We start from the raw sequence: 14,656 nt of genomic DNA on the forward strand, positions 1-14,656 counted from the left end.
ATACATAATACATTCTCATAGTGTATGCTCCTAAAGAAACCAAAGGATAGGCCATGAAAATCCCCCTCGGCCCCTCCCCCAGCTCTGTGGTAGTCTAGGCTTGTGGGAGCAGATGCATTGGGATAAGTGGGATGCTTTGATAGCAATGCTCAATTTACATTTAAAAGATGCACCCGCTCACAGGCCTAAGCGGTGCAACTTTGTGATAGCCATGGGCTTTGAGAAGGTAAGGCTTCAATTTTTACTAATGCCTATTCCTGATCCTCAGAATGATCCAACTCTTTTCCTCAAGCCATCTCTAGAGTATCAAGCACTTTTAAGCAGAAGCACTTGAAGTTCAAGGTGCTAACTGATCCCTGGAAGGTGAAATCATACAGTTGATTCAAAAGCAAGAGACCCAGTCTCACTTTGGAGCGCTCCTATTTTGCCTTCTTGCTACACTGAACGTCACATATTTATTTCAAGGCAACCATTCTCTTTGGCCAATTTCACACACCCCCCACAAAGTCAAGCAGATTAACATTTTTAAATACGAGTTTTTAAACTCGCCTTATGGCTGGATAGAAAGGATTTCCTTTTTGTGTCAAAAGAAAAAAAAATCTTGTGTGTGGAATTTAAAAAGAATTTCTCTAAAGCCTTTCTGAAAAGATGGACTCACGGCAGATTTCAGTCCACTTGTTTTATTTTACGATGCTCCTCTGCCTGAAAAATTCACTCCTTATACACAAAATAGGGATGGTTCTCAAAGAAAGGTCAATTCCACAGAGCCTAATGAGATCTGGGGCTTTCATCTTCAAATGGAGTCATTTTCCCATAGGTTTTCTTTAAAAAACACCGATCCCTTTGAAGGGCCCTAAGCATTGTCAGACGTGGTTGGTCCTGAATGTTGCTATCACAGGAAACTAGGAGAGAGCAGAATTATTTTTTCTACCACATGGAGGCATTGAACAACCATGTGATTTTCAAAATTTACCAAAACTTGATAAAAGTCTAATGCTTTATCAGGCATGGACAAAAAAGTTTGTTTGATGTTGACAAATGGGTAGCGCTTAGTATAAAAGCATTCCTTCCCATTTATAATTTAGTGTCTCACCTGTAGGGCCTGATCTCCAAACAAAGTAGCTTTCTTCAACCTCCTAGACATAAGGCCAGACTCTATTGGAATATCCTGGATTACAGTTTGAGTAATTTGGTTCATTAATCTCTGAAACCTGCTTCTGAACTTAACCCCTTTTCGGTCACTAACATTTGGAGGAGTAAAATAATAGGGAAAATTATTTTTCTTTCACGTTCTTAATGATCTCTTGTGAAAGGTTTTATAAAACATCAACATGCCCACAGTTCCGTGGTGTGGCAAGTCTATAGTCAAGGATCCAGTTTTGAATGCAAAATTTATCTCAGTAAGTGCAAACCCCGGAAGCAATTGGCAGGAAAGATACCAATGTCTTGCAAAACCTACATGACACGTTCTCTTTGCTGCAGATGGAAATCATGTCTCAGACCAAAATCAATTAATCCACAAATATTTATTTATTAATCACCCTATTGGTGCTAAACACAGTGCTGGGTGCCATGGCAGCTGTCAAGACGTCTAAGGGGTACTCGCTGGCTTCCAGCAAGGGCCAAGTTTGAAAGGATTATAACCTGGGACATGCAGGACTTGCGTGGATGGAGAGGCATTCCCAGATATTGAAATGACATTTTAAAAGTCATGGAAAAACATCAGGCAGGCTCAAAATGTTTTATAACTAAAATATAAATGTATATAAATTATAAAATATTTTACTTTTAAAAACTAACAGAAAGAAACTGTATTATTCCTCCAAAATGCCCCTGGCATGAATAACAAAGAAAAAGAGATTCCAGATTGAAGGAGACTAAAGAAGCGTAAGAGTGAAATGTAATATGTGATCCTGGACTAGATCCTATACAAGATGGGAAAAAATTATAAAGAATATAATTAGGTCAATTGGAAAAAAATAGAGTATGGAAGTTAGGTTGGACTGAAGTATTATATCAATGTTAAATTTCTTTCTTTTTTTAATCAATGTAAAATTTCTCATAGTTGATAACTAGACCGAGGCTATTCTTGTTTTTAGGAAATATACACCGAAACATTACAGGGTGAAGAGCCCTGATGTCTGAAAGTTATTTAAATGGCTCAGAAAAATAAATGAAAATATGTATGTGTGTAGAAGGGGAAGGGAGAGAGAGGAGAGGGGAGGGGAGGAGGGGAGAGGAGAGGAGAAACAAATGTGCCGAAGTATTACAAGTGGTGAATCTGGGTAAAGGGTATATGAATGTCTCTGTATTATTCTTGTGACTTTGCTGTAAATTTGGAGGAGAAAATGGAATTACCTCAGAGGGAATAAAATGGAATGAAGGAGTGATTGCTAACTCATTACATATCTCTGCATTGCTTCACTTCTTAAAATTACTTGAGTACATTTCGAAAATCTAACCACTAAATCTTTAAAGAACAAAAATACGTATAGAAGCAGAAAAACTCAGGAAGTGACTGGGGAGACTGTGGGGAGACTAATTTGCTGAAAGACTCAGGAAAGTAAGGCTGGAGAGAGGGATGAAAAGTAGGCACCTTGAGTTTGCAGGGGGTCTCCGCAGTGCGATAAGAGGCCTGGATTTCATTAGAGGGTAAAAGCTACAGAGGGAAAGACGTTAGAGGCATTTTCGCCTAAAGGGTATTTTTAAAAGATTAGTTTGAGAGAAAAGCCAGAAAGGAGAGAATGAAGTCAAGGAAACCTGGAGGAAAGCCATTGAAGAGCCTAGGCTTAGAGAAGCCTAATTCCTCATTCTCCACGCTTACTTTAATTAATCACTGGTTAATGCTATAACTCTGGGAACTGAAGTCCCATGATGGCAGAGAATATGTCTGCTTAGAAGTATTCCAGAACAGTACTTGGCACTTAGTAGGTACGCAGTACAAAAATTAACAAAGATGGGAAAAGAAAATCATCCTTGTCTTTCACAGGCCTGTTTTCTTGTTCCCACCTCCTCTGATGTCCCAGCATTCACATATGCACAATGACACCATCAAGCGACACGCGGGGGCTGTGTCACTGTTCCCAGGGAAGCATGAGTGTCCCCAGGATGAGGCCTGTAGTGACACCCAACCCCCCAGCATGGAAGGGATTCCAGTCTTGACATCAGAGTTTCAGAACGTCAAGCTGGAAGAGCCCTAGAGATCATCAGATGTACCCTGTACCACTAATAGATGTGGGAGCTGAGCTCCAGGGACACAGGGCGAGTTTCCTGAGGTCAGGCCTGGTGAGCAGCAGAACCAAGACCTTTCGGTTGGTTGGATACATCAAAGTGAACAATGTGGGCTTTGTGGAATCCACAGCTTTATACCTCAAACACAGAGCAGCAGCCAGGGACTATGGAAGCCAGGTAACCTCTCTGGAGGTAAGTGTGCTCAATTGTATCTACCCAGCACTGCTTTCCAAGGAGCTGGGCTCTGTCAGAGTCTCTGATAGCACCTCAGCAGGGGGCATTAGGCTGGGCACCAATACCCTGTGCGCACACACACCCTTGCTTCCTGGGTTATACTCACTGAGTTGAAAGCAGTCCTAAATCTCACAATAAGTTGAGAACAGATATTTGCACAATGTGACTATGAGGATAGAAGCTAAAATTTCTATATTCCCCTTCTTAATTCCTGACTTCAGTCACCTTGGGAAGTCTTTATAGATCTTGGTGAAGTAGAAAACCAGAAAAAAGAGGTTGAAAAACAGGTGGGGCATGACCACTTTGGCTTTGTGGCTCAGGTCACACACATCACTGACTGGGTCCCCCACAGGCTTTGTGGGGGTGCTGAAAGTTGGGGAGGGCCTTGCCCCCTTTCCCCACTGCCTTACTCTCCTCAACTCCCCTGGTTTAGTGGGGAGCACAGTTCAGGGCAAGAAAGAGAATGGAGCTATTTCCACACCCATAATGCTCTTCCATCAGTGACCTCTCCAATGTCCTTCGACCTCTGAGCCCTTGGAGCTGCATATGTAAAACTGGGATAATAAAACTCACTTTATAAGACTTCTGAAGGTTCAACAAGAAATGTCTGTAAAATGCTTTAGCCCAGTGCTTGGTGTGACCCAAGTGCCCAACACGCGGTAGCTATCGTCAGCTGAATCTAACACAGTATGCTGGCCTAATGTAGTTTTAAAAGATGTTATTTATTTACTTTTAGAGACGGGGGAGGGAGGAAGCAAGAGAGGGAGAGAAGCGTCGATATGAGAGAGAAACATTAATCAGTTGCCTCCTGCAGGCGCTCTGACTGGGGACCAAATCTGCAACCCAAATATGTGCCCTTACTGGGAATCAAACCTGAGAACTTAACGTTGCCAGGACAATGCCCAACCAGCTGAGCCACACCAGCCAGGGCCCTAATGTATTTTTCAAGACTTCATTCAGTGACCTCAGACTTTCTGTGGTTGTTCCAGAGTTAATAAATCAGAAGGCTATACACAGCCACACCTCACTTGTATGCTGTTTTGCATTGTTTCCTGTCTGTTGAGGAACTGTAGCAAAGAGAGGGGAGGAGGACCCCTGCCCTCTTCCAGCTCCAGCCCAATGCCAAGCTCAGGGAACTAACACCTGCTGATTGATGGCTGCAGTGGTAGGAGCTTCTGAAAATAGCATGAACAAACAGGAAAGTCAAAAAACATCTGGGCTTTGCCTAGAGATATCTTCTCCAAATGAATGAGTCAGAAGGACCCCAGTATGTGATGCTTTCACTTAAATTGTTTGGAAAACTGTCAGGTGAAGGATCGTTTCAGAGGATTTGTGTCTCTTACATGGAATTCTCTTTCTCTCTATATGGAAAGTTAGTTAGTCCAGCCACTTACAAGTGTTAAACCAAGAGACCCAAAAGAAGATTGGCTGTGGGCACGTGGGGATTTTTTAAGCAGTTTAAAACACATGAACCTTCTCTGGGAAATTAGTCAATCACAATATAGGCAAGTGTGGAGAATGTTGGTGAAAATGTGTAGTTCCTTAACGTGATTACTTCCCCCTATGACATTTGCACATTGGATTCCCGGAAGCAATAAAACTATTATAATCAGCACTTTTTGTTTGAAAACGTCATTTTTGCAACATTTGTTCAGGTTCTTATGACTGATCTAGGGGAGAAATTTAGAACTGAATAATTTAGGGGCAATGTTTGTCTTCTTCTTAGAGTTCTTAATTTTTGCTAAGTTTGGGGGTTGAGAGCCATACCTTTTCTTTGAAAACAGATTTTTTCCATATAATTATATAATGGCTTACATTCGGAAATGCTCAAATAGTGAAAAAACCTCTTATCCACAACTCTGGGTCACTCCTGGCTCTGCTGTCCTTGAGTGATGCAAGCAAAGAAATTGGACGGATCCTTTCTAACACTGACTTGTTGGTTTTTTTAAACATTTTAAAGAGTTTATTTATTTATTTTATTTTATTTTTAAAAAGATTTTATTTACTTATTTTTTTAGAGAGAGGGGAAGGAAAGGAGAAAGAGAGGGAGAGAAACATCAATGTGTGGTTGCCTCTTGTGCACCCCCCACTAGGGAACCTAGCCTGCAGCCCACGCATGTGCCCCAACTGGGAATCGAACCAGCAATCCCTTAGTTCACAGGCTGGTGCTCAATCCACTGAGCCATACAGCCAGGGCCTAACACTGAGTTTTACATTCAAATATTTAGAGTTTATTTAGTTCCCGTTGTGTCTTTAAATCTTTGGTGGGCAGGGGAGGCGGGGGTTGGTCTAAAAGGTATGTGTTTAAAATGTTATTTTTGGAAACTGCCAGAGAATGAAATGAAAACTTGTGATTTTCCTTGAACTTGGCATGAAAGGAAAATAAAGATTTTTACGAACTTGGAGGTGAATACATTTGCTCTTCTCAAACTTCCTCACTTGGAAAGGGGTGGTTTAGAGTAGAGCCCAGAAAAGGGAATTCAAATTCTATAGACTTTTCTTAGCTCTGTCTCTGCGTATGAATCAATCTTTACCAAAATCATCAATCATCCTCTTCTCAAAAAAAAAAAAAAGACAAAAACCCGACTTGCTTAGAGGTCTGATGTACTTACACACACATTATTATTGACACCATTCTATCATTTATTTATTGCACATCTAAATGCTATACAGTCCCACACTGGATAATTTAGATGTGGCCTTTGTAGGAATGGCTAGAGAGGTTTTCCTTAGTAGTAGAGGGTAGTTTTGTTTTGTTTTGTTTTGTTATCAGAGTAGGGTTTTTGTGTCCTCTCTTTGTGAAACATCTGTGAAACCCCAACTTGGTAAGGCACAGTCACCATCACTGAGTGGGTGTTTGGACATGGTACTGTTCTATCGCTGGAACAACTGTAACACACAGCTTTGGCTTTCCAAAAAGGGCACTTTCTGCTTGTTTTATTTGTTTACACTTTATTATGAAAAATTTCAGACACTCATAAAAGTGAAAAGACTAGTACAAGGATTTCCATAAACCTACCTCAACACCAATAATCAGGAATTGATAATGCCCTGGCCAGGTGGCCCATCTGGTCAGATCATGGTCCTGTCCACCAAAAGACTGTGGGTTCGATCCCTGATCAGGGCACATACCTTGGTTGTGGGTTCCATTCCCTGGTCAGGATGCATACAGGAAGCAACCAATCAATGTTTCTCTCTGACATCAATCATCGATGTCTCTCAGTCTCTCTGTGTGTGTGTCTCTCTCCTTTCCTCTCTCTTTAAAATCAATACACATATCCTCTGGTGAGAATTAAAAAGAAAGAATTGATGATGTGTGTCATATTGGCTTAAACTATTTTTTCACTAAGTCATTTCAAATTGCAGGCATCAAGACAATTTACCCTTAAATTCTCCAACATGCTTCTTCAAAAAATAACCACACACCTACCATGGTCTCACCTGACAGAACTAGCAGCGGTTCCCTAGCATTGTCTAAATATTCTGCTCATATTCAGTTCTCTAATTTGCCTTTGGGTTCAAACCAGAAGTCGATGAAAGACCTTGTGCATTGTTTTTGTTTTGTCCCTTTTTATTCTACAACAACCTCCAACCATTCCACCCCCCACCCCACTTTCTTTTTGAATTGTGGCACTGGCTTGTTGAAAAAGACACACCACTTTGTGTTGCAGAATACCCCACGTCCTGGATTTGCTTGATTGTTTTTCCTTCTCGGAACCATGTTACATGGCCCCTCCATCTCTTCCACGTCCTGTAAATTTGGGGTTTTGCAGGAAGGTGTGCTTTGTTCCAGTTCAACATTTTTGGCAAGACAGTCAAGTCACAGGTGACACTGAACTTCCCATTGCATCACATCAGGAGGCAGTGACTTCTTGTCCCTTAAAAGGCATCTCTTGAGAAGCAGAAATATGTGCCACTTCTCATTTGTGTTAGAAAACACCCTCAGCCTGAGGCCAGAATGGTGAATGTCCTTTGGCCTCTCTGAGCCTCAGTTTTCCTTCTTTCTTTTTAAGTTGGGGAGAGTTTATTTTATTTATTTATTTATTTATTTTAAAGATTATATGTATTTACCTTTGCAGAGAGAGGAACGAAGAGAGAAAGAGAGGGAGCGACATCGATGTGAAAGAGACACATCAGTCAGTCACCTCTCAGGCGTCCCAATCAGGGACCTGGCCTGCAACCCGGGCATGTGCCCTGACTGGGACTTGAACCAGCAGGCTCTTGGTTCACAGGCCAGCGCTCAGTCCACTGAGCCACACCAGCCAGGGCTGATCTTCAGTTTTCCTGTGAGAGGTGAAACCATTCCTAACCTCTGTAACTTCACAGGGTTGTGGTAAGGATTAGCGAAGAAATAATAGCAGCATTGCCAGTAACTACCATTTATTAGGCAATCGCTATGTCAAACCCTATGCAAGAGCTTTCCATTTGCCATTGCAGGTAATCCTCACACTAACCGTGAGAGGTAAGTACCAGTATTACCATCTCCACTGTACAGATGAGGAAACTGAGACAGAGAGTCTAGGCCGTTTGGCTGAGGTCAAACTGCCGATAAGAGGGGCAGACACGACATAAACCCAATCAGCCTGACGGCAGAGGTTGTGCAGGAAACCACCGTAAGTACCGAACAAAAGTGAAATATTGACGCAGAAACACCAGTTCAGTGTCAGGGGACTGAGAGGATTTTTGTGTTTTGTTTTTGGTTCTTCCTTTCTAGTTTTCAGACCTTCACAGATGCTATTCAATTACTTTAATAACCACGAAATGAATAGGCATTTACCAGGGAAGACATACAACATGGATATAAACTAACAATCAGAATCATGTATTACTTACCTGCTCTAGTGGTACCGACAACAGCATAAAAGGAATCACATCAACAATAAAAAAAAAAAAACAACAACTTTGCCTGGAGGGAACAGACACATGAAGCGGCAGCATAAACTGATATTAGGTTATTTTCTTCACATTTCTACTCCTTTTGTCCTGTTTGATTTGACATATGGCTTACTTCATAAAAATGTTTAAATATTGATCTCCAAATAGCTTCACTTGGTCCTAAAACAGTATTAACAAACCATGTGTTTCTGGAAGGATCTGTTCTGCTGTTTCTGTAAAAAAACAAAACAAAAACCTGTTTTGGGTTTTCTCTTCCCAGGATATTTGAATCAAGAGAGTGGGTTGGTCAATTACACCAGAACCCAACAGCCACGTGGTTTCTGTTGAAAGGTGGTGGTGAGGGCACAGGAGCATGACTGTCCGTGGGCCCTCGGGGTCAAACCTTCCAGAGGAGCATCTGTCCCCTCCAAGGTGTGAAATCACCCTTGGTGCAGAATCCCCAGCACCCCCAGGTCCTTACATCACAGTTTGTGTCCACACAGAGTCAGGACAGTGGTGAGCACTGTGGACCTTCCGAGGAGACCTTTGCCACCAATGTCGCTAAGTGGTTTCCCACCACTTTTCCATTCTGCTTCAAATGTCAGAAACACAGAATGTTTCACGTGCTAACTATAATAGTACTCACCCTGGAAATATTGATGATAACGCATGAAAGCTAGTAAGATCTTTGAAATAGATTTTAAAATACACATTAACCCATGTGGGGGAGGGACAACAAACTCTCGACAGGGTGTAAGGTTTTCACAAAATCGAAAAATTACAATTATCTTTTATCCTGACTGGATGGTTATAAAAGGAAAAAAATGGTTTCTTGAAAATTTTTCATAGCCTCTTTCCACTTTAAAGCTCCTAGATATAACGGGGTGGGGGTGGGGGATATAGAATGTTACTAATTACTGCAAGCTGAAAGGTACCGATTGCTTCCTGCGTCCTAAGTACTTTACCTGCTTTACTTCACATAATCTTTACAACAGCCCTCTAAGGTGGCTGCACTTATTGTCCCCAATTTACAGATGAGAAAATGTAGGTTTAGAGAGGTTACGTCACCTGAACAGAGAGGGTCACACAGCTGTTTGGTGGCAGAGCCAGAAGAATTCAAACTCAGGACTGACGCCGGGGCCCAACCTCCCAGCTGCCTACGGGTGACAATAAATAATGACTATAGTTTTCACCAGTCGAATTTCAAACCCCTGGAATATGCAAACTCATAATGTAGCAGAATGCCTTGTGGCGAATCTAGAACAACTCAACACAAGGAATCAAGATGTAAAAGCCAGCTTTAGAAACTGAGACTCAGACTCGCATTTCCTGTACCGGCAGCAGAAGAGGAGTCTCACCATTCCCAGGGGCCCCTCCCCCTCCCCCCAGCCGCGGGAGCAGCCTGTGGGGCCTCCCCTGTATCTGCGGCAGCTGTTCTGCCTCCCTCTCCTACCGCCTTCCCCACAAAGCTCTGGCAGGCTGTGTGTCTTCTTTCCCATCCTCTCGGGTTTCGCCCCGCGGCCAATCAATACATATTTGTTGAATGAATAAATGAATGAATGATGGAATGCACCAACAGCTGTCAAACCAGCCACAGATGGAAAAGTACACAGAGGTGCATAAATAGTAAGCGGTTTGCCTAAAATAGCCTCGGCCTGACCAGAGTATAAATTTCATCAAACTTCATGTTAAGATGAGGAACATTTATTTATTCTTTATTAAAATATCATATTATTGACTTCACATTTCATACTTGGCTGCCTCAATATTATTCAACACCACTTTCTGTGTGATTGGGTCCAGCCACCTAATCTCCAATCCTTGTTTACACAGCGATAGAATGATGCTCTTCAGTCATACCTCACAGGTTGTCCTGAGGATCAAATGAGGTCCTGGGGGGCGGGGCTCTGTAAGCTGTAACGTGTCCTCTGGTGCTGTCAGGCACTTACTGGCTCTGTGCTATTTGTAGCCTTTGGGTATTTAGTTGCGGGGACCTAAATGCATTGTTCAGGAACAGTGGTGTTTTGGAGAGAGTTCAGGGGTCCCTGGAGCCACTCACCAGAACAGAACAAACTACTGCCTGAGAAAGACTTTCCTGCAGCCAGGATTCTTCAGGGAACTTGTGGAGCAAGAAAGACCACAGTCAGGCCACACCTTGAGGGAATCGAGAGAACGCCCCTGTAAGCCCCAGGCAAGCTTGGACTCTCATTGCTCTTGCTTGTCTCAGTCTCAGTCATAACCACTGTTCAATCAACAGTCTGTCCAGACTGACAGCCAACAACCAGATGCTGTAAGAAAGCCACACCGTCACCCTGGAGACAGTTGTCACGGAGAGAAGTGCCTGGCGTGAGGCCTAGCACCTGCCAGGGGGACATGTTCCAATATTCACCAGGGGGTAGCACCCCACCTTCCCCACCCCAGCCATCCTCAACTGGGGCAAAAAAGGAGAAAATGAGACACAGGTGAATTGTCTTTGATCCATCCTAACTTGTTTCCCCTCCCTGTTGGAATTTCCCCGGGCCAGGGACACAATTAGCTCAGGAAATCTATTCCTCCAACATCTGGATTTTAGAGAACTGACACAGTGAGCAAGAAAGTTTGTCAATAAACGGGGCATGGGGGGGGGGGTTCCTTACACCCTCTCCCATCCTCCCCCCACCCCCCCCGCTTTGCCCCCTGACACCACCTTCTCCTGCCATCTGTGTAAGAGGAAACCCTTTGAAGTCTCTGCGAAACAAACAGAAAACCACTTTCTTCTTTTCTTCCTCAGAGGTTCCGTGCGCTAATTTTTAAAGCTGAAATCTTCGCAGAAAATTGTTTTGGTGGGTTTGGAAACATAAATTTTTATGCTCAGCCCCCAAGCAAATATTTCAACCAAAGGTCCCTTACGTTTTAAAAAGTGCAGAGTAAATTTTCTCCAGCAAAGAAAGACCTAGTATTTTCCTGGGCCTTCTTGCAAACAGAGGCCCCTTCGACAATATTTACATCTACGTGTGGGTGAGTTGAGACTGTGCTTGGGGCAGCTGGAATAAGGGAGGCATTGATGGATTCCAGTAAGGCTGGCGGATACTGAAGAGTAAGTATGGCGTAACCCGGAGAGCGAACAGTGGGTTTGTGAAAAACGTGTCACCGAGCACTCAGTGGACCAGACACTGGGCTAAAAGCGCAACAGAGAGCTTCTCATTTTGTCTTCATCACCGCCCTGCGAGGAGCAAACTAATATTCCTGATTTACAGAAGAGGAAACAGACACAGGAAAGTCAGGGATCGGAAGTCTCCTGGCTGGCCAGTCTTCGACCCGGGATCCTCACCCGGGTCCAGACCCTGCTACTCCTGCGAGGTCTGTGGACCTGTGGCGTCGGCCACGCAGTGGTTGCTGCCAAGAGTCTGAATTTTAACAAGACACCCCCCTCCCAGGCTGTCCACGTTCTAATGCTGCTGTTTATCTCTAAGGATTCTGCTGCTCTGAGCACATGCTCTTTTCCTGACCCTCAGGGGACCCTGTTTTTCACCTTCCTGCACCTCAGTTGCTCATCGACCAAATGAAGATGGCTCAAGATTGTCACTAAGAATCCAGGGGAACTTCACAGCAGCTCTCTCAGTGTCTCTCTGGGGCTTTTTTCAGGCTGGAGTGAACATCACTGCATGAATAGTAAGAATGATTAAAAAATCAGTTTTCAAAAGTTACTATGTGTGATAATTAGAAGTAATGCACCCTCGGTATAGAAAATTCGGAAAAAGAAGAAAAGATAAAGAAAACCTTCGCATAAATCCACTATCCCAAGATAATTGCTGAAACATTTAGTTGCATTTCCTTCCAGAATTTTCTCCACCCATATGTGCATGTGTGTAAATATATTATTTTTTTTTTACCAAATAAGGATCATTCTGTATGTATACATTTGCATCCTGAATTTTTTTTTCTCTTCACATTTACATGGCGAGCATTTTTTAAACACTTTAAACCAGGGAATACACAAGCTGCTCTCCCTGGGTCAGAAAGATCTTTTTGTGCAGTTTTTTTTCTAATTTAAAGATTTTATTTATTTATTTTTAGAGAGAGGGGAAGGGAGGGAGTAAGAGGGAGAGGGACATTGATGTGAGAGAGAAACATCAATGGGTTGACTTCTGCATGCACCCCCCAGGGAATGAACCTCCAACCCTTGGCGTGTGCCCTGATCAGCAATTGAACCAGTGACCTTTTGCTTTGCGGGACGACACCCAACCAACTGAGCCACTCGGGTCGGGGTTCTGTGTAGTTTTAATTCCTTCTCCTGCAATCTAAGAATGCAGATGGGAGCTGCCCTGTTCTTGAGTATTTCGGTGGTAGATGCAATGTGTTTGGAGAGAGAACCTCCTGGCAGGCTGAGGGCAGGGCCAGGAGAGCCTTGGGGTTCAGTGGCTTTAGGGCCCTGCGGGAGGCCACGTTTGTTCCGGGCATCACAGCACCTTTCACCTGAGGGACTGAGAATAAAAGGTGGCACTCGAACTGCATAAGCTTCTTCAAAGTAGGAAGTGTCTGGTTTTTGGTTTTGCTTTTTTTAAATCCTCCCCAGAAGACATGTTTATTGATTTTAGAGAAGGAGGAAGAGGGAGAGAGAGAAACATTGATCAGTTGTCTCCTCTTTGCGCCTTGACTGGGGATCAAGCCTGCAGCCTTCTGGTGTACTGGCAATGCTCCAAACACCTGAGCCACCTGGCCAGAGCTTGCTTTTGTATTGAAGTGTCTGCACCACAGTGCTCAGAGCTGTTCCTCCCACACAGTGGTATCCAATACATCTGATGAATGCATGAATGGGTCAATAAATGAGTGAACAAATGAATGAATGAGTGAGTGGAGAAGGCTGGGCAGCTGCCTAACGATATAAATTAGACCCCTCCTCCCATTCCCACCCAGGCCCCAAACATCTCCTCTCTGTGCCCCAAGTTCTACCATGAGATGATTTCTTTGCAGCAGTCTTCAGAGAATAGATTTTCAAAAACGAGCCTCCCTGGGAGGGCTACGCATTTCCTTTAACAGCTATTGCAAATAAGGCTTAGATTTTAGGAAAGAGTTTTCCTCCAGTTTGCCATAGTCAATAATATTCTAGGTAAATGAGCTTTGTGACCTGAGTTCTCTGTTCTTTTGAATATTCATAAATCATGTCCCCATCAAGGGTGCTGTCTCCTAGGAGCAAGGAGACATTGCCTGCAAAAGCTCAAGAAATAGAGAGCAGAGAGGTCAATGGATTCTTCCCCAAAAAGGTCATTGGGGGTGACGTCATTTCACCTGGCAAGGAGGGAATGAGAAAGAGTGTGGCTCCCACAACTTGGAGACTTCTGTTGGAAGGGCAAGTGAAAAGCAGAATCAGGCAGGGCAGAGAGTACACCTGAACAGAAAGGTAGCTCAACCCCGGCCAGGTAGCTCAGTTGGTTAGAGCATCAGTCTTATATATCCTGGGGTCACAGGTCCAATTCCCAGTCAGGGCACATGCAAGAATCAACCAATGAATGCATAAATTAGTGGAACAATAAACTGATGTTTTTTCCTCTCCTTCTTCCTCTCTCTCTTTCTAAAATTAATAAATAAATTTTTTAAAAAAAGACGGTTCCGTAAATTTTTGCTCCAGGTCCTGTCTTCACAGAGAAATCTTTTCTCATTTAGCTCTTCAGTTGACAACTGAGAGGAAGAAGAGAAGAGTCCAACACTTCTCATGACCTTCAGTTCCCTTCCCAGTCCAAATGTCATTACCTCTCACCTGGATTCCTGCAGCAGCCTTCTTCCGAACTAGCCTCTCTTCTTCTACCTGTGGCCTCCTACTGTTCTGTATCCACGAAGCTTAAGTCAGATCAGGTCACTTCTCTGCTGAAAACCCTCCACAGGCCTTCCAGCTCTGCACAAAATCTAAATGCAAATCTGTAAGGTCCTATGAGAACTGCCATTCCCTGCCACCTTCCTGATTTTATCTCTTGATACTTTTCCCTGTGCTCCCTCTACCTCAACCGCTCTGACGTCCTAGCTGTTTTCTTAAAAAAGACTTCTGCCTCAGGGCCTTTGCTGCCCTCGCTAATCCCTCTGCCTCCACCCTACCCTGCCCCCACTCACATCTGGCTGCCTGTCTCACTCCCTCACTTCCTTCAGGTCTCTGCTTCATTGTCACCTTGGCCAATAGTCACACCCTCCTCTGTCCCCACCCCCAAAACCCTCCTGCCCCCACTCTACATTCTAACCCTGCCTTTTTCTTCACAGCATCTCTCACCACATGGTATTCTACACCCTTGTTTCTTTCCTTCCCGACTAGAATAACAGCTCCATGCGAACAAGCATGCTTGTTTAG

Source organism: Phyllostomus discolor, chromosome 7, assembly GCF_004126475.2.
Source record: "Phyllostomus discolor isolate MPI-MPIP mPhyDis1 chromosome 7, mPhyDis1.pri.v3, whole genome shotgun sequence".
Taxonomy (NCBI): domain Eukaryota; kingdom Metazoa; phylum Chordata; class Mammalia; order Chiroptera; family Phyllostomidae; genus Phyllostomus; species Phyllostomus discolor.